The sequence below is a fragment of the Pinus tabuliformis genome, chromosome 9 (assembly GCF_031772625.1).
Source record: "Pinus tabuliformis cultivar Carrire ecotype Pingquan chromosome 9, CPIR1, whole genome shotgun sequence".
In the NCBI taxonomy this organism is placed as follows: domain Eukaryota; kingdom Viridiplantae; phylum Streptophyta; class Pinopsida; order Pinales; family Pinaceae; genus Pinus; species Pinus tabuliformis.
In genome coordinates, this window is record NC_142307.1 from 1078125545 (window position 1) to 1078146203 (window position 20659).

Sequence of the window (20659 nt, forward strand, 5' to 3'; positions counted from 1 at the left end):
CCAATTTGGCTTTATAATCCACCCCAATCCACCTCAATATCATTTTCATAAGTATATCACGTGTATAAACATTTTTAGCCTAAAATTCAACTTGTAGAAGTTGTTATCAAGGGCTTGAACATAATATTAAGGTTGGCATGATCAGTATATGATTGTACAAGCTACTATGAAAGCCACGAGTTGAAAAGATACCCAAAAATCCACATTACTATACTATATTATTTACTCTATCATTTACCAAAGATGCCTCAACCTTGTGATTACAAAACTAGATGAGAAAGTGACTCATTAACAAATCAAATATTATTATTCAAGATGTAATGATTCCCTCTTTTAGCCCTTCTTTCATCACAAATCATTGGCATATTTCATGAATGTCGCCAATTGGTAATTGAGTCATTGAAATAATGGAAGTCTCAACATTTTCCTATGTAATGTGATTTCTTCTCCTAAAATTAACAATTTCATGGACTTCCAATCATAATAAATCATAATTCATGGGCATCCACAACCATTTATGCGATAAGTGTCACTCATATGTTGCTAGGATCTGTAAAAGAAAAACACTTTCAAATCATGATGTACTTCCTTTGTTTAGTGTTTGGAGGAGGACTTGGATGCCATAGGCTATCAAGAGGTTGTCTATTATTTCTCATATCATACTTCCATTTTAAATAAGAAAAATATGTCCATATTTTCCTTCAAAATTTTGTAACAAAATCCCAAAATATGGGTGGCTATGCAAATCTTCACTAGGCCACCTAGAGGATAGTCACACATTTGATCAAGGTATCCATTCAAATAGTTTAGTATTCATATAATTTTGCTAAAATTTGGCAACCATAAGTAGTGCTTTTTAGGGGGGGTCTTGTTTGGTCAGTGAAACTCAAGGGACATATTGTCCAATTGGTAACCATTTTTCTGGATCATCATGGTTTCCACACCTCAAGATAATCATCATTGTTTTCATGACAAGGTATGGTCTCAAGCATTCCCCTCATCTACAAACTTAGGTCAAGTGTGAGCTATTACGGATTCAAGGAAAAGTGCTTTTTTTGGTTCCAAACACCTTTCATTTGTGATATTTTGATAGTTTCCTCTTCCAAAATAGTACATTTTTTAGCTGAAATATGCTCTTGTTTCTCCATTTCCTTCTCTATTTCAAGATCATCCATAGACTCCTATTTGCATAGTTCAAGGCCTGATTTAGTATCTCCATATTCATGGCTCTTGTCATCATGGTGATTTAGAAGCATCTCACTATCAAGGAAAATTTACACATCTCTTGTGGCATATAAGGGTCACAAAAATGTCAAAACTATAGTTTTTTGTAGGATTCATTCAAAAAATAATAGTGGCTGCCAATACAAGTATGTACCACAATTCTTATCAACTGAAACAAGGCTCAAACTATGGTTGAGATGTTGGAACTTTCATTGTAAAACAAACAAGCCTCCTCCATTTAGGCCACACATTTGAATATCCCACCAATTTCACTTCAAAGGCATGAACTAGTTCATGATTCAAGACATCACACTTGAGAAATTTCCATGAATTCTTGCTCCCTGCAAAATTTAATAAGTACTCCATTTTTGGAGTCAACATAACCCACTTGGGAAACATTTATGGCACATATCCTTAACCAATAATAATTCAATAAGAGGACTCAAATATAAAGGCATCTCATCAAAAAATGGTTCGTGATATTAAAATATTTCACATGTAGGTATTTTCTCTAAAAGGGTTAGCATTTAATTCTCTATATATATGCTAAAAGATATTTTTTTGAATTTTTTTCAATATTTTAGATTTACAAATATTGGGGATAAACTCCAGTTATGATTGTTATATTTACCAGTAATCCAATCTACAACCAATTTACAGTCTCTTAAAACATATATTTGTATATCCCATTTTTTATCTAACCTCATTAACATCCGTATAGAGTTCAACTTTTCCCTATCATTTGTCGTTTCTCCAAATGAAACTTTAAGCAAATATTTATGATATATATTCATGATAACTTTCTACCCACCCAACATTTCAAGAATTACTTTGGTATAACACATCAAAATAATCCCTTTCCATATGTGTATCTATGATTGAGTTAATAATTACCCTTAAAGTTTATCCTTTCTAGGTTTCCACACTCATATGACTATATAATTTGATGGGCTAACTATATCAAAAGAACATCATTTCCTTCAACCAACATTTCATTCTTTGTGAATCAAAGTTCTTGATGACCCCAAAATTGGGGTACCCTCAAAATATTTTCTTCCTTAGGAGAAAGAAAATGTGGATGTGGTCAAGCTTGATGACTTGAAGTGGTGAATCACCTGATGCATTTGAACAAGGATTGTGACGAATTATATGGGGCACTGATTTGGGGCAGAAAATGGAAGCCTTCCTTACAATAAACCTATTTCTAATTAAGGCCAATAGAACACATGCCCACTCCACTAGATATGTTCTCAAAGGATGACTTGAAGAGGTCAAGTAAAATGAAGCTTAAGTGTAGCTGCCATGACCATATTTGTAGCGTTCTCATTTTTTAATAAGATAAGATAAGATAAGATGAATTTATTAATGTCTAGATGATATAAAAAAGAATGACATAAGATATAGAAAATGAATTTTTCCAAGTCTAGAAATAAGTTTTGATGCATTTCCAAGTACAAAATCCAGTCTATTTTTTGCCAAGTCTAAGTCTCATGACCTTGATAATAACTTTCATCCACTTAAATTTATAATTAACAATTAAAGGAATGATTTCAAGGATTTTATTGTTCAAATTAAAGTCTTGGACAAATCAAACCTCTCATGTAGAAGATAGAAATTAATTGCAGCTTCATCTTATCATATTTTTCAGATTTAAACAAAAGTAGAATCATTTATCTTTTGGTCATGTACCCCAAATTGGAAAGAACATAAAATTGAGATTGAATATTGCAGTTAAAATGTAAATAAGAAGAATTATGGAATGTATAGGAAATCATGTGATGGTAATGAGCTTTTCCATTTCTTTATCATGTATGTTTTTCTTATGATGTCAACTTCTCAATTTGGCTACTAAGGAATATATATTTAATATGTAAATAGAAACACGGAAATCCTTTGAATTTAATCAACTTAGTGAACTAAATTTAGTAGATAATTCATAGTAATTAATTTCCTATGGAAAGGAAAAATTATACAAAATATGCACTAGTATTATAATTCCACTAAGTGTCTCACATGACCCTATACCATCATCCCACCCTATAAAAACCTCACTCACCTTTCTTTCGTCATTAATTACTAATTTTGATTGTCCATTCATCATTGAGGAACACCAAGAGCACGCTAGTTACCAAGCATATTGATTTTCATTCATAACAAACAAAAAAGAGTGGTTGTGTCATTGTTTAAGGCAAATTTCCTTGGAATATCCTTTTCATGTATTGTTGGGATATATTTTATAATTTTCATAAACACATGTTAATCCTTTATCAACACCATACTAGTGTTTAAGGAATAAATCATAAAGTTATTCTTGTAGAACCGTTCATAGTCCATGTAACAACAATATGAGGATTTCTGGACTTAACCATCTCTATAAAAGGGAGAGATGATAAGGCATATGATTTACTCTAACATGTGAAGTGAGAAATGATATTATACATTCATGGAAACCTTTTAAAATCCATATATTGTAAGAGATACACATGGAGGCCTCAATATAGAACTCGCTTCGTGGTGATGCATTGATATAGAAATTGCATTCTTATATAGAAGATTTGATATGAAACTCCTATAAAGGTTGTTTTGTAGACTAAGTTCTATTTTTTATAGTGATTCCCTCTCTCTTTCAAAATATACCAATAATAGATTAGCCAACACTTGTGCAATTTCATGAAGTTTGAGGGTGAACTATAACACAATTTGGGACAGCCTCGAAGACCATATTTTCATCCTCATTCTAGTTTTTAAGTTGTTTAGAAGGACGATTGACAACGATTACAAGGAACTAGAAACTAAATATTTCTTAATAGAAAAATTTGGCATTTACTGTAACTTTGAACTAGTGGCTACGACACAATGGTTGGAAGAGGTGACTATGTGTAATGATCACACCTTATACTAGAATGTTTTGCACTAATTCTCTTCTAAGAACAAAGTGGAACCCCTTGAGATGAGTAAGGTTTGAGAATATTCCAAGAGGCTACAAACACATAAAAAGCCATGATCAACAACCAATAAATCAACATGTAGAAAAATAATAGAAGAGGTTGTAATAGGACAAGAGTGACCACATCTTAGACATAAATGAGGTATTTCATTACATTAAGGCATGAGGTCATGTGGTGTATATTTGTGGAAATTTTGAGGCTATATGAAGATGATATACACCAAGATTTTTGGAAGCATGTACATGATAAAAGGGGGGTGTTTGAGCATCTAAACCTCCTCAACATTTCAATACTAGCTATAATTAGCAATATGGGAAAATGAAAACAACAAAAAGCACAATAAATTATCTTAGAATGAGGCGGTTTATGAGCATCCATGTGACCTTGCCTTAGGACTAAATTAAGCCATGTGATGGATTCAAGTTTGGCATGCATCGATGGCCATTATTACATATCTAAGTGGCTGCATAACAAAGAAATATGGTGTCATATGAACTAAGGAAAGTAATGGAATTTAAAATTCACACAAGTAATGGAATCAATAAATAAAAAGACTAATATTATGAGCAAGGATATTGATATCCAAACTTTTCCAGATTCCAAATGTTGAGTAACCACTCATTTTTGCATTGATCAGTCGATCGAATTCAGAATGGAAAGAGTAACATAGATAAGAGAAAGAGGTGAATGCTCCGAAGGGTGGGTGGGGTGTGACAATGAAGATAAGATTGGTCAAAATTTAATGGAAAATAACTAAAACTAATCACTACCAAAATAAACCCACCTAAAATGTGTGTGAAACCATCCAACATAAAAGAACTAATATACCATTTATAAAACATGACTAACTCTTGCCCATTATCAATTTCTTATCTCAAACTATCTTTACCTCCATGCCCACTAAAATTACAAACTCTCAACCTACTTTATACCTACTTTTTCTTTCTCCCTCCCACTCGCAATAATCCCATGATAGTCTTGAACCTATATTTCTCCATCCCTCCTATTGTTTGCCTCCATGTGGGCACCGTATTGTATAGAAATACCTTATAATACACATATTTCTATACAACATATAAAATCCCTTTACCCCACTATTATATGTTCAATATATTATTTCATTTTTTCCTCATTTGTTATGCCACAATATGAACGCACATGGTATGGTCTCTCTTTGTCAGTGAAGCCCCCGTGCAGGGAACCCTCCTCAATAGGAGGTTGTTTTCCATCAAAAAATATCTAAAATTATGGTATTTTGTTCCTAGGGCTTGTTGTGTAGCCACTTATTGTCTAACTGTGATAAGTCTTATTTATGGCATTATTGTAGGTGCATACCGATAGTCGAGTGGGCAAGGCACCTATCTTCATGGTAGGTTATTGGGGGTTTCTAGAGGAACTCACTATTTCTTCAAGAACCTCTCTAAACCAAGGTTTTATGGCTACCAAAATTTACACTAGTCATTAGTATAATTAAATTTATTAAGCACATACTCAATCATAAGGAATAACATTTAAAATAGAAAAATTGATAATAATCAACATAAAAAATGCATGCTTTTTCCTAGGTGATAAAGGTTATATATGGGCCTCTAATTATATAATTCAAGGGCCCATCAGACCCATATTAGCAATAATTCATATCTACAATAATAAAACAAGAAAAACTTGCAATAAAAAGACATATGTGATCCAAAACAACAAACAACAATATATATCCATTGTAATAAACCAATATGGAAATAATTTAAAATGAATATTAATATTTATTGATAACACTTGGTGAAGAAGATCTACAAAAAGGGTTTGCAAATCCCCCTCCGTGGGTCGGTTCCTTTGATGTCCTTGATGCTTCAGTAATCGATTCTCTCTCTCAATAGGTAAAAAACCCAAAACAATTTGTAGAACTCAAGCGGGAGCTCAAATGCAAGAAGACAATAGTGGTGATAACGATAATGATCATGGTGAAGAATGAATGGAAAACCCTCTGATTTATAACAAAGTATTGGGTTGATCTAAAAAATGGAAAATAATAAAATAATATTGACCAAATCAAGTTCTAACCATTAGGAATACTTTATTATATTTTTTGGGGAGAGAAAAGATATTCAAAATGGTCAAATATCTTTATTTAGAAATAATTAACAAATAAAAGGAATTGTTAATTATTTCATGAGGATTAAGAATGGTGTGAATTTGAAATAATTATGCAATAACGATTTAACAATTATTCCAAAATAGAATTAAGGAATAATAAATAGTGATTTATTTAATTATTCCTAGGTGATTTAGTCAAATGTGACAAGGAATATTTATCAAACATTTATTTAATAATTATTCCTAGAGAAAATTAAATAAATTATGATTTATTCAATTATTCTCATGGGTTTTTTTTAAAATTTTAATCAGAAATAATTTAATAAAAATGGTTTATTAAATTATTTCATGTGGTGAAAATGATTTTACTATGGTAAAAGTCCCTAGATGCGGGTGCATAACTGAGAGAGTAGTACGCTGGCGGCGCGAAGGAAGGGCACGTAGCTCATCACAGGGGCTAGCTGAATCGTAGAAAAATGGATTTAATGGCACAGTATGGAAACATAAATGCTGCAATTACGCAGCTCATTCCCTCTTGCAGGTGTATTAGTATATGGGTAATGATGCTCTGCTTGTTATTCCTCCCTGATCCTCCCTTCTGCACTTGTTGGTTCAACAAGGTGGATGACAGTCCAGGGTATTGGCAGTCTTAGAAACAAGGCAACGATATTCATATGGGCTTTCATGCCACAATCACTCCTCATTGCAACTCCCTCGCTCGTCCCCTCTCAGTCCCATCCACGGCTGTCTGTTCGGTTCTCCCTGATTTCTTCAAGATGCTAAGAATGCGCACTAGGATGATTAGCGAAAGGGGCAGCTCCCGAGGTCAATTCTCCCACCAGCCCTCCTCCACAACCTCGGACCCTTCGTCAGAGGCTTCAGATTTTCATTTTGACAGATACCCTGAGACAAGAAGTGGACGTGGCAGAGGTCGAAGGCATTTCTTCTCCGAAGAGCACTCTCTCCATCCCAATTCTCATACAGCTCGCTTCCGCTTCCCTTGTACCCTTGGCAATTCCTCCTTCATTATCTCCTTTACTGTCGAGTTGTGCGAGGCTTCTGCGGGTCAGGAGGCTGACAGTCTAGGACATCCTTTGGCACCAAGGATGGAAAACCCGATGGATACCTCGCAGAATGTGTATACTCAGAGAAATACCCAAGGCAGCTCTGTAACTCTGGATTCGACCTTCCAGGCTGGACCGAGCACTCCTACAAGTGGGGGTCCTTTAGGTAATGAGTGGAGACCCTCTAAGTGTGAATACCCAGACCAATTTGGCTGCCGCATTATTGAAGAATCACCTCCAACTTCGCATGAAGGCTGATCAGGTTTGCTCCTTATGATTTTTGTTCAAATTACTGAAAGATGTTGCTCACTCCCTTCCAAATTGTCAGCCTCTTCATGTTTTCAGCTCTCAGAATTAGGTCTTTTTCAATTTCGGATTTATTGGTTTCCCCTGCGTGAGTGGCTTACTCTTGTTTTTGTTCAATATGTTAATGGGTCATTGTCTTGGTAGCGGCTGCGCTGTTCCTCTCTTTTTGTCTCGGTACTCCATTACTATTTCTAGTTATCTTAAGTCTCAAAGAAAGTCATTATGCTGGTCTTCTGGTCAATTTCTCAAGTTTTTTTGTAAGCATGCCATCTCATCGGCTAGAACTCTCGAGGCCTCTTCCTCTCTATAACCATATTTTTGCATCAATATAGGAGTAGTCATATTCAGAAAAAAGAAAAGAAAAGATTTTACTATGGTAAAATTAATCTTACATGGTGTATTTTTATCCACCTAGTTAGAAATGGCTAGGTGATCATTTTTTGGTGATAACAGATTCCCCCCCATTGTATGAGTGTTAGGAGAAAATCGTATGACTGAAATATGTTGTATGTTACACTTCCACGGGACACCAAAGGGGAGTGAGACAGAGAGAGAGAGAGAGAGAGAGAGAGAGAGAGAGAGAGAGAGAGAGCTAAAGCAATGCAAGGAAGGAAAAAAATGGAGGGGGTGAGACCTACTAAACTGATAGAAGTCTCCTTTTATGTTGGACTACATGATCTCTGTTGGGCAATTTAATTGCTTAAATTTCTTTCATTAAATTATCAACCAAGGAAACTCGTAAGCTTGTGATGATGCCAACAAAATATATGCAGAAGTAGGAAACTAACTCTATGACTAACTAAATGATTTTTGATTCAATATAATATGCAAGGGAAGAGGTTCCTAATTGAGGAGGTCATAGTTTTCCTTCCCTACAGTATTTTAGATTGAAAAGAAATTATTGATTACATAAAACCAGAAACATGAAATAAAGACGAGAATGAATTTTAATTGTTGTTTAGATTCAAATAGGGAGAGAGACTAACTTAGTCCCTTGATTGTCCCCTCGTATACTAATCCAAACTAAACTAAGATTCATTCATAAGCATATGAAATGAAATAACTTGAAACTTAAAAGCAAAATAATGAATTTCAATTATCATGCAAATCAAATAGAGAGAGAGAGCCTAACTTAGACCCTTGGTTGTCCCCTCATATGCTGATAAGATTTTAATTTAAAACTCATTCATCGATCACAAACAAATCCTCAAACATCTAGGCAATTAAATGAAATAAGGTCTATTATAAAAATTTTCTTTGATCCTTGTAGATTGAGCTCAATTCTCTTAAGATTAAAGTGACAAATTATTCCATAAATTCATATACTACATTAAGACAATTTATATCTAAAAATATAGAATGGAAATTTATGTAAAATGAAGCTTTATTCTATTCCATCATAAGTTGGATACATGCTCCAAGAGTCCTCCTTTTGGAATGGAGGAGGTGCTCCTATTTATACAAAAATTTAAGCAACTAACTCATTAATGGGGATCCACTAATCCCTCATATGGTTACAACCAATATGAGACACATATTCCTTTATCCATGATTTTTCTCCATGAGATATGCTTGACCCCTATCCCAAATATCCTTCAAATCTTCAAGAGAATTCGAATTTGAGTCTTGGAGGCCACATAAGAGTATCTTGGAACCTTCCAAATCACCTACACATGTCACCAAACTCATTCCACCTTTAGGTATAAGCAAATGCATGTTTATTTTCTAAATTTTAATCATAAATTCACTTTAAATACTTGAAATTAATAACTTTGGAAAATGAAAATATAAACCCATATGGTAATGGAAATATAGGGTTATGTAATGATAATGTGATAAAATGAGGTGACAAAATGAGGATAAAGGTGAAAATGGAGTGAAAATGTATGTTAATTTGGTGGCCCAACAATCTCAAATGAGGCGGGGGAAGCATACCTATACCCACCAAGATAACTGAGTACAAAGAATAATGGTGAGACCAACAATGTGGGACTAAGCTACAACGTACAGGATACATGATATGCTGGCAAAAATGGGCCAAAAAATAATACAATGAATCTCATATACATAATGTGCCTGGTTAAACAGAGGCCATGACTATATACAATAACATATAAGTACATGAGACATAATGCCCCTCAAGCTAACATGGTGAGGGGAGATCACAAATAAAGAAGCCCTGCTGAACAGGAAAAGGGCTCTCAAGATCTAAATGGATCATCTGAAGGAGACATGCATGTTGTGGGCATTGCAATTAACACTGAACCCATCACATTTGTGGGACTATTCTGAGGCTGGATCAACATCTGCAGACATTCCTGCATGTGGGGGGCTACCTTAAGAGCCACCCCCTTATGAGGTCTAGAACATCTCACACACACTTGAGAATCATTGGGACAATCATCTTGATTAGTGAACCATCAAGTGTATGTTTCTCAATTGTGCGACAATGAGCTGGAGTCTAGGACATGAGAAACAACCAAGTCAATTTGAAATGATTATTCCATTTTATTCATCCGAGGCAGCGAAAAAAGATGAAGGATGGAACCAAGGTACACCATCCTGTAGACCGTACTTTTGGTATAAATGTGTTGAAGTTGATAGAAGAGGGCCTGTCAGATTTAAGGCAATGAGGAATCCTTAACAAGGGCATGAGATATCATAGTAGAGTGACTGATGGAGTGACACCAGGGATGATGATCGAAGGAAACAAGATGAGTAGTAGACTTATGACTTCCCTTGTCAAAGTATAATATGCATGGTTGACCTGGTAGCGGCTGAGTCAATTCCAGAGGGGATGGTTAATTACTCAGACTGGGGATTTTCAAAGATGGGGTAGTATAGATGGAGGCAAAATATTAACACGATGGGATGGATCTGACACAAATTGTATGGAACACTCTAATGAGAATAAATGGGGCTTGAAACAGACTCCATAGATGCAAGGGTGACTCATCTCAGATGCTCTGAACAAGGATGACTCGATGATGTTGCCACGTGGGGGAGGCCCAAAGGTGACTATAAAACATGAGCAAATGATGGTTACTCATGACGAAAATTGACACGTGAGTCAACCAATGTTAGGGTAAAATGGTACCAGAGTATAGATTGCTCAAATCAAGATATTCAATTTCAATAGGTGGTAAAGTGAGACCTCATGGAAAAAATGGCTTCCTGGCAAAGTATCACAATACCAAAAATAAAGGGAGGCCCATTATATAACTCGGTGAGGAATTTCCAACGGTGTTGGTGGTTCTTCAAACAGAGCTATGGTTTGGTGGCATTGGATGACAGAAAAAATAGTGTTTGCATATAAAATCGCCTTTTGCCCCAAAATCCAATTCATTTTCATAGTGTTTTTTTGGAGAATTTTTAGAGGAGGAGAAGGCCCTAAATCTTGTGGAGGCATTCGTGGAAAAACCAATTGTTGGAATCAAGATCTGCAAGTTGGAGGTAGGTGGCCTAATTCTACTCATTACTTTTGGTGGATTGGATTTTCATATTAGGGCTTCAGCGGACTGGGGGAAACCCCTACCCTTCTTCACGATCAAAGTGCACGTTTTGGGCCCTGGTCTACATTCTAAAATGCAGAACTAGGCCAAGAAATGTGGCCAATGCATTTTTTAGGGTTAAAATGTGTTCTGGACTAAGAAGAAAAGAAGGATGTGGGATCTCTATTGAGCTAAAGCTGTGAATCCATGATGTGTGCCTGTTGGGGAAATTATGTGTTATAATTCCAACATTAACTTATCAATTCGGGACTCGTAAGCTTCAAGGCACAAACACATGTAATGGAGGATAAAAGTATCTAACCTAAACTATCATCATGAAATCTGAAATTTGTTCCTAAATTAAGTACAAAATTTCTATTCCTAGTTTGAACATAATCTATTGATAAGCAAAGGAATAAATCTAATCAAATAATTAACTAATTAAGACTTACTGAGAAATGAGGGAAAATAATAAATGATATATTCAAATGAGTGCTACATGATTCAAAACAAATCAACATGTAAAAGATAAAATTTACGCCTAATGCGAATTGTTCACGCAACGCAATTTATTAACAAATGGTTTGTAATGCATAAACTGCAAAATAAACAAATTATTAACTATGATAATTACTTTATTGAAATCACACAACTCATGCTTCCAAACTAGATGTTGTTAATTGCCTAATGAGATCATTTAAGAGTACAAAACACGACTAAGTACAGACCGCGTCCTGAGTATAGAATGTGGTTGAGTATAAAATGTGGCCAAGTGCATAATGCGTCCGAGTGCTTACTCCAAAACCTGCAAAGTGAAACCAATAGCAATGCACTCACTGCCCTCTCCTCAAATTGTTTCCCTCTACCTAGATCTACAAAACATAAATTAATCTAGAATACGAATTGAAGTGTTTGAATTCTTAAAACTATTTAGAAAACAAATTGGAAATGAAATATAAATCTATTGACTGAAATAAAACAGACTTCCTAAAACTATTCTCGGGATCACACCATAAATCAGGAAGAAATTACATAATCTAAAATGCATAAATAAATTGTATAAATAAATTAACAAAGAAATTAAATATAATTCACACCATTTGCAAGGAATAAAAATATAATAGGCAAAATGAAATAAATACTAAAATTCACACTTACATAATCTAAATTAACCATGCAAACACAATGGGTTCAGGCGGCCCTTCCTGTCCATGAGCTGCAGGTAAAAGATACATTCAAAAAATGGACACCAAATTTATAGCAGCTTCATCGTCCTTTATTCATCCAAAAACAAAATTTTAATATAAAACAACCTTGTAAATGTGCTTCCGCTCCTATGTAGCTCCTCTATGTGTAACATGTAACTCTTGTGTGTAAATCTCCTCTATGTAACTCTCCCTTTATATACTATGCTTTCACAATTTGAGATCCAAAACCCAAGGATATGATCTTAGCCAAATGCCAATAAAATTACAAAATTACTTTTAAAATGATGTTTTTGGAATTGGTTATGGCAAATTTGTCTTCGGAAATCACATGATCCATGCACAACATGTTTGAGATATAGAATATGTGATTGCAGCTCCATATAGCTTGAAAATAAGTAAAATAAGTCTTCAACGTGAAATATATGGTACCGTGACTGAAACAAAACCATCAAACCCAGTGATTATGTACTTAACTTTAGAATTCAGTACCGATTTTGCACTTAAAATTTGCGCTAACCATAACTTCTTCATGATGACGAATTTTGAGAAACAGTTTCTGGGTTACCCAAATTAGGGTACTTTGAACAAGAATCATGTCTCAGAATCACAAGATTCTTCTTCATTTAATCACAAATTGATATTTCAATCTACAACCATTTTGTACATAACCTGTAGGAACTAGTTTAATTGACTTATGAAGAATTTCGGCAATGAATCCCTGCATTAAATAAACTTGGAAAAACCATCATTAGAAACTCATAGTAAATTTATCTATAATCATTTAAAAGCTAAGAAAAAAATGATAATCAACCACAAAGTGTTAGATATGAATTAGCGGCAATTTTTGAAATTATGGTATGAAATGAGCTAAAAATATAGGCATTTAGGTTATATATGATGATATTGTTCGGTGGAAAAATGGGCATATTTGAGGCCCAACGTCCCCCCATGTATGTGGATTTTCATGTCTTCATGTAGATAGATCCCTTGCTCATTAACATATTCTTAACATTGTTTGTTCTTGTGGAGTAACATTGCTTGAATATTTGGAGGAGCTAGTTCTTGTGGAGCAACACTTTTCAAATTTAACATATCATACTAATTTACTGAGCAATACAACTTGAGGACAAGAAATGGATGGATGAGGAAATATGATGGGTGAAATGAGGTGGTGATGGAGATGGTAAGTACGTGAATAGATGCTTTCATACTCTCTCATCGCAAGGCCAATGCTTATATGTGGTTTTCTTTATAATTTCATGGAAATAATGAATTCATCCTCTAAATAGAATGCTAGGAGAAGATACTATAGAGACTTCCTTTATTAATATACCATAAGGCTTTTCTTTTAACATGGTCATGTAATCAAAGTATAATTCTTTTCATTATGAGGGACGAATGGAAGGAAAACAAAAGGATAATTATTTATGAAAGATAAAATGCATGGAATGAGAAGTGGTTAATCATTAAGTTTCTCAAATCTTCTAATGAATTAGAGAACCTTAAGCCAAATTTACCTCAAGTTTTACCTTTATTGTTCATGTGCTTGGTGCTACAGGATGAAGTGGAGGATAGAATGGCTGGAGCTAGTTTGAATGTTAATCTGGTTTATTGAAGAAGGATGAAGGATGAACTGAAGGGGTGATGGATGAACTAAAGGGTTGAAGGATGAACTAAAGGTCCCCTTCTCTCCCATGCTTAACGAGTTGTATGTCACCAAACAACTGATGAAAGGTGAATGCTACTACAAATGAATGGTCAGGCTTCTATATGGCAACCTTTACTAAAACAAATATACTCTTGCAAATGAAAATGGAAATGTTGATACAAAGATCCAAACTATTGCAAATCTGTGTTGATATCACAAAACCATAAAGTCTTCAACCGCTACACACACGTGTAATATTACATATGTGAATAAGTGGTGTCGATGTTGAACATAAGTAAGAATCATTGGATTATTGGCCACTAAGGAGGTCGTTAACCAATGCGAGATATCCCACCTTTGATGTCAATGGGAATCAAGGCACTAGGTACATTCTACTAGCCATGAATGGATTTGTCGAAGTCGAATGGACTGCAGATGATCCAAGTGGATTTTAGTGGCCACTCGCCTGTTCCACTTGGAACCCACCAATGCCTCTTTCCTTTTTTTTATTTTCCTGAATTGTAGCACAATTTACTATTTTTAGTAGTTATTGGGGTCCTGAAATTTTGTAGTCATTTTGAGGCCCTTAACGATTGTTTTTGGCAAAATGCCTCCAACAATTTCCAAATAAATCATGATTTTGGTTGTATTCCTCAGAGAGATATTTCTAATGAGGTATCATAAACATCAAATGGAGATAATATGACCAACTTACGACCCTGGGAAGTTGGTTGCCCAACTAACCCCAACGGGGCCCATAAACTCTTAATGTTACATCTCCTCGGGTTATGGTTTTGGTTTTTTAGGGTTTTCTCTTATTGTTCAATAATAAAAAGGCCCTTGATCCTCATTGTAACTTAGTTCAGAGGCATGTAGCCACCACATCTCTTCTCAAAGATAAGCTACCATCACCTGAGCTAGTCTTATTTACATTTTGTTTGTAAGCATATTTCAGTATTTGATATTAATGAAATGAAGTGTTATTTCTGCTGCATCTACGTATTTATGGTTATATATGTAACTTGTTTCATTCTTGTTTAAATTCAGATCACTAGTATTAGAGCGGTCTTCTCTTTCTCTATTTTTCTTTGCATGTCCCCAATGACGTTGGGATATAAGGAGTTAGGGCTCGTTCTGGTTAAACCTTTGTAAGATCAGCCTCACAAACCCCCACTACTACCCATGGGGGAATAAAATAAACATGAGGGAGTAGGATATCCTACCAAAATATTGCTCAAGGAGGCCCTCGAGAAACAAAGGAATGCAATGATGGATAACTTTGCCCGGATCCTTCAACGGTTGCCACCGGAAGTGCATCCACATTTGGTAGCCACTCTGGAGGCTCCACACCTTTTAAGGTACAAGTAAACTTTGACATTCCCATATTTGAGGGCCAAATATATGTAGATGCCATAGATAAATGGTTAAATATGCTAGAAGGATATTTTTCTGTTTATGATTTTTCCAATTGGGAAAATATTACTTTTTCTCTTCTCAAAGCCACCCCCCACGTCAAGGACTGGTGGGAAACGTAAATTGAGTAGAAGGATGAAACTAAGACCTCACTGTTTTCAGCTGCTCCGAGTTGGAATTCATTTTGGGACACCATCAAGGAGCAGTACTACCCTGTTGGGAGCTATGAGGAGAAATACATAAAGTGGACCACGCTGTGGCAGGGAAGGGACCAAGATGTGTCAGAATTTACCAATGTTTTTCATACCCTTCACATGAAGTTGGGTATCAAGTATTTTGAGAAACATTTGGTACTCAAGTACTGCGTCTACCTACACAGATCCATCCAAAACGAGATGGAGTTGTTAGACATCTCCTCACTTGGCACGACATACTGATATGCTGTCAAGATCGAGCATAAGTTTAAAAAGAAGAAGTGAAACTTTGGATCTGCGAATTTGAAGCAAGGGAAAGGTGCTGCCAAACTGTAGAGCAAAGGATAGAGCTAAGGAAGGATGACTTAGGACAGCTCGCTAGAGCCACAAGAAAATGAAAACACTACGAAGCTGAAGAAGGACATGGAAAATTGGTGTGAGTTCCATAAGAGCTCCACTCACAATAGAAGTGAGTGTTGGGTCAAGCAGTCATTAGTGGCTGAGCTGAAGGCTTCGAAATTAGATGCATTTTCCGACTTTGAGTTAGAACCCAGCAAGGAGAATGACAAAGGGAAGAATATTATTGATGCATAGCCCAATTCCACAATTTCTACCATGAAGATCAAAAAGGAGGAACTCGAAGATCCAAAGGAGGAGGAGCGTCTCTTCCACTCTTAGATGTGGGTAAAGGGTTCACTGCTATAGTTCATTGTCGACATCGGGAGCTAAAAGAACGTCACTATAGAAGAGGTCATGAAGCAGCTAGGCTTACCGTCCACATCACACCCACAACCATACACAATCAGGTAGCTTCACCAAGGATGGTGTTGGCTTAGGGGGTCCTGACCCACCTTCGTTAACTGTTTATCGATTTATCCAACCACTCATACAGTTCAATGGGGAAGGTGCAAAAGAAGATATCATGTATCTATGTATACAGATACCTATTCAACCACTCTTCCTTCGATAGGTGCAGATTCCTATTTTCTTGCATAGTGAACTCGTGAATCTTCCGCTCCAACCACTTTTCAATTTCTTTCTTGGTCGGATTCCAATGATGTGGCATCACACATCTCTTTCAAGCAGATCCTGGTCCCAGCAATAGAACCATTTGTTGGATTATGGGGTCCTAAACCAGGTTCAGTGTTAGTTGCGCCAAATAATAAAACCTTACACTACTGGACCTTTTGGCAACGACTTGCATAGTGCAGGCTGTAATCTCACCCGAAGCAGTATGTGGGGATGTAAGGACCAAGTCTTTGTATCTAGAAACTAGTGTGATGTCTTACAGCACCTTCGATCTACCTTCGCAGAGATAAACTCTTAGCTTCACACTACTGCAACTTTGTTAAAACAATCTTTAGACATTCGTGAAGGTCTATGAACAGCCCTTGCAGACCTTTAACAATCGATTTACCTACTTACATGCATCAGAAAGCAATCCTCAATTGGTGTTCACGCATATCTACTTAAGTTATTAATAAACATAAGAGGAATCAATAGAGTCTTCATGAACGTATTTAAACATGTGTTACGTACATTATTAAGAATTATTCAAGAGAATCACATAGCATTCAATCAATATTTCATAAAACAAGTCATTCATCAGTTGTATATAACATAAGTAGACATGAAACAAAATACTCAATAATTTTTCAGAAACATTTTCTTTATTGATCTCAATTCAATGAGTATAGACTCAAACCACCCTCTGCACACAGCTGCAGGCCTTCACGCACTCAGTTGCAGACTCTATCTAGGCCTCCGTGGACACAGCCGCAAAGCCTTTCTCTACCTATCTAAGCATAGGAAGCAAAGCCCTCCTTCCCAGACTCTTCAATCAACCCAATTCCTTATCTCAATTCCACTTAGTTACTACTTCCTTTCGCTAAGAATCACTATTTATAGACTTTTTTCATACAATGCCATGGTCTGCAGACCATGGGTGAATCTCAAAAACTAACTCAAAACTTATCCAGAACAAGGGGCTAAGCCCCTTCGACTCCTAATCATCTATGCACTCCGCATCCACAAGTTGTAGATACTTTACATTATTTAAAAATGTACCACAATTTGGGTTATATTAACCCCAAACTAACCCAGGGGACCCCATCACAATAGGCCCCCAACACAAAGATCATGACTCGCCCTTGAGTCACTCTACAGGTGTCGCAATCTTATTGTGAATATCCCCCAGTTGCACTTAGATCACTGCAACTTCAGAAATACTCTATGTTACTCCCTGTCGAACCTTCTTAACCAATTTTTTAATGGCTTGTCCTTGTATTGCCAACCTCATCATTTGTTGTATCTGCTTCAGTCCCTTAAGCTTATCTTGAATGGAGAGCGTGATCTGATAAACCTCATCCAGCCAAGGCTACAACCCGGCCTTTAGCAAGGCCTCTTTCTTCTACGCTTCCTCTACCTGTGCTAGTAGTTTCTTTCCTTCCTATAACTTGGCAAGGTGCTACACTGGTGCTAAGGTGCGCACAATCACCCTGACCTCTTAATATTGGCTGCATCTCCCTTACCTCTGTGTTCAATGTTTGCAGGTTCATATCCTCCTGCAAATTGGTCAATAGCTACATAGCCTAATCAAATAGTGTCACATAGTTAGTGACTGTGGTATCCAAGGTAGCCATGCCTTCCTTAATTGCAACTCTGCACTTCTTCTAGACCTCAGGCAGAGTCATGGCTGCAACTTTAATTGCATCTCTCCAATCTTCATGTTGAACTTGAAAGTGACTCATCCAACTTATTCTCTAGCCTTACGCACACCAGCGGCTGATTTTATGACTTTGGCTTCAAGTTCTGCATCCTCCGGGATGTGAAGCTCAAGCACTATCTTACATGCCTCTACTACTGCTAAATCCAGACTTAAACTACGTGCCTATAGTGCCTCCTTTTCCTTCAGAGCCTACATCTTCTTAATGAACAGTTACTGAGTGTTGACTTTGATCTTACTGATGACAATGAGTGCTCGATGTTCTCTGGTCTTGAGCTCTTCCACGACCCCCTGATGTAATACATGTAGAGACTCAAGAGACAACTTGGAAAGGTTCAGTCCCATTTTATTGACTGTGTGAAGCACCACGTTCTGTTCATCCATTTCTGCATGGACTGACCCCTCAGGCAAAGGGAAGACTCTGACGTCCTATGGTCAGTCTAGCTCCATGACTGTACTCTTTCCTCATGCCAAATTAGCTTGCGCACCTCTCACCTTCTTAACATCTTCCTAAATTCTGGTTTCTTGGAGATATAACTCATGTAGATCCTTCTGGACGCCCCCAAGCGTCTGCATGTATTGCTGCTCAAACTGTTGCAACACTTTTATTGTCGTGTCCCAAATTTTATCGCTGATCTCATTGAGATCTCCCTCTATTAATACCATGGGATGAACTTGTGTTTTATCAGATTTCTGCTTTTTGCATGTTCCACCCTTCTGCTCCGCGCCACATCTTTTCAAAATGAAGGGGGTGCTCTGCCCCTCATCACGGCCTTGGCCTTGATTTGCAAGTTCTTCTTCCTCTATCTCCAGTGAAGGTGACTTATCACCTTTATGTGACTCACATTGTTCTTTGTCCGCCTACTCCTTAGCAACGTGTTCTGGATCTATGCGGCCTTTTCTGTAACTTCCTTCTTTTTTTATTCTGCTAGGGTACACACATATTTCTTAGCAGCCTCCTTTAGTTTCTGAGAATCAAAAATTTCCATTCCCGTGTTTATTCCAACATCCAACTATAATGGGGTGCACCACTCTGTAGTCCATAACCCTACGATCTCCTGCATGTTTGCTTCTAACACCAAATAGGGCAACTGGTGCCATTTCTACTCTGGACCCTTTTCCGATTGGATATAGACCCTGTGGTAGTCAACCTTGAACACCGTGTAGGCTAACAACTGTTTGAACAAGGTTGGGGACAACCTTGGATGCTGACTAAGTACCATATGGATATCCATTTCCATAAGAGTCCAAAATATCTTTGTTTCTGCAATCCACGTAGCATCATTTGTAGACCATAAAAAGGAAAATTGTGCTGCCTCCAGAAATCCTTCCTCGATAGGAGGAAATTGGATATCCTCCGACCATCTCCATGAAACAAGCACAATTGATAGCAGCAACCAAGCATAGTGGAATGACTTGGTTTCCTCCTGGGCTTCTCAGTAGTTTTCTAGGAACTATTTACAAAGGTACCTGGCATAATTAAATTGTATGCCTTTCGTGCACTATGCAGCAAGTGAAACTACTTGCGCTAAAACATCATCCATGGGGCATTTTCTCATAACCTTCCCTACTAAAATCTAGGCAATGAATTGAATTGCCTGGTCTGTAATAGAAAGAATGGAATACCCTCGTGACTTCTTGAAGAGGCTGTAATCCTTCTTCACGTTACCTGCAAGTTCTTTCTCCAGAGTCTTTCCTCCAAACTCCTTAGCTGGGTTCGCGCATTTATAAGGCAGCTGCGTGATTCTGTGAACCAACGTGTCCATGATGGGGATAGGATCACCTAGCCATAAGCACCCATCATGTACCAATGTGAGGAGCTGGTGCACACATGTCGTATTAATGGGGGTGTAGTGATAATGTGGCACCAACAGAAAATTGAGCAACCTTGATTGCTCAACATCGCGGACCCATTCCATTGTCTCCAATGTTGTAACACCTGTTTCTTCGTAATATAAATTTTGCATATATTTGTCTATCATCAAATGTGGAAACTTAGTGTGGTCTATGAGGTCCCAATCCTCCAACTTTAACGACAGGATCCACGTGAGCCAAGGACCTTCAAAATTGACTTGTTTAGGTAGCAAGGACGTGGATACTGTAAAATTCCCGAGATTAGGGTCCTTTGTTACCTTTTCTTTTCCTTTCTGCAGAGGGATGTACTTTGGCAACCTCTTCATGGGTTCCACCCCTTCGGCATTAATATCCTCCATTCCCTGGAATTATTCCTCCTCTAGGTTCACTACTCTTTCTAGCTACTTATCTTTCTTCTATTTTTCCTGTGTTTTGGTAGGCCTCCTGGGTGACCTACACACTAGCACCGACTTATTCTGCTTTTCCTCCA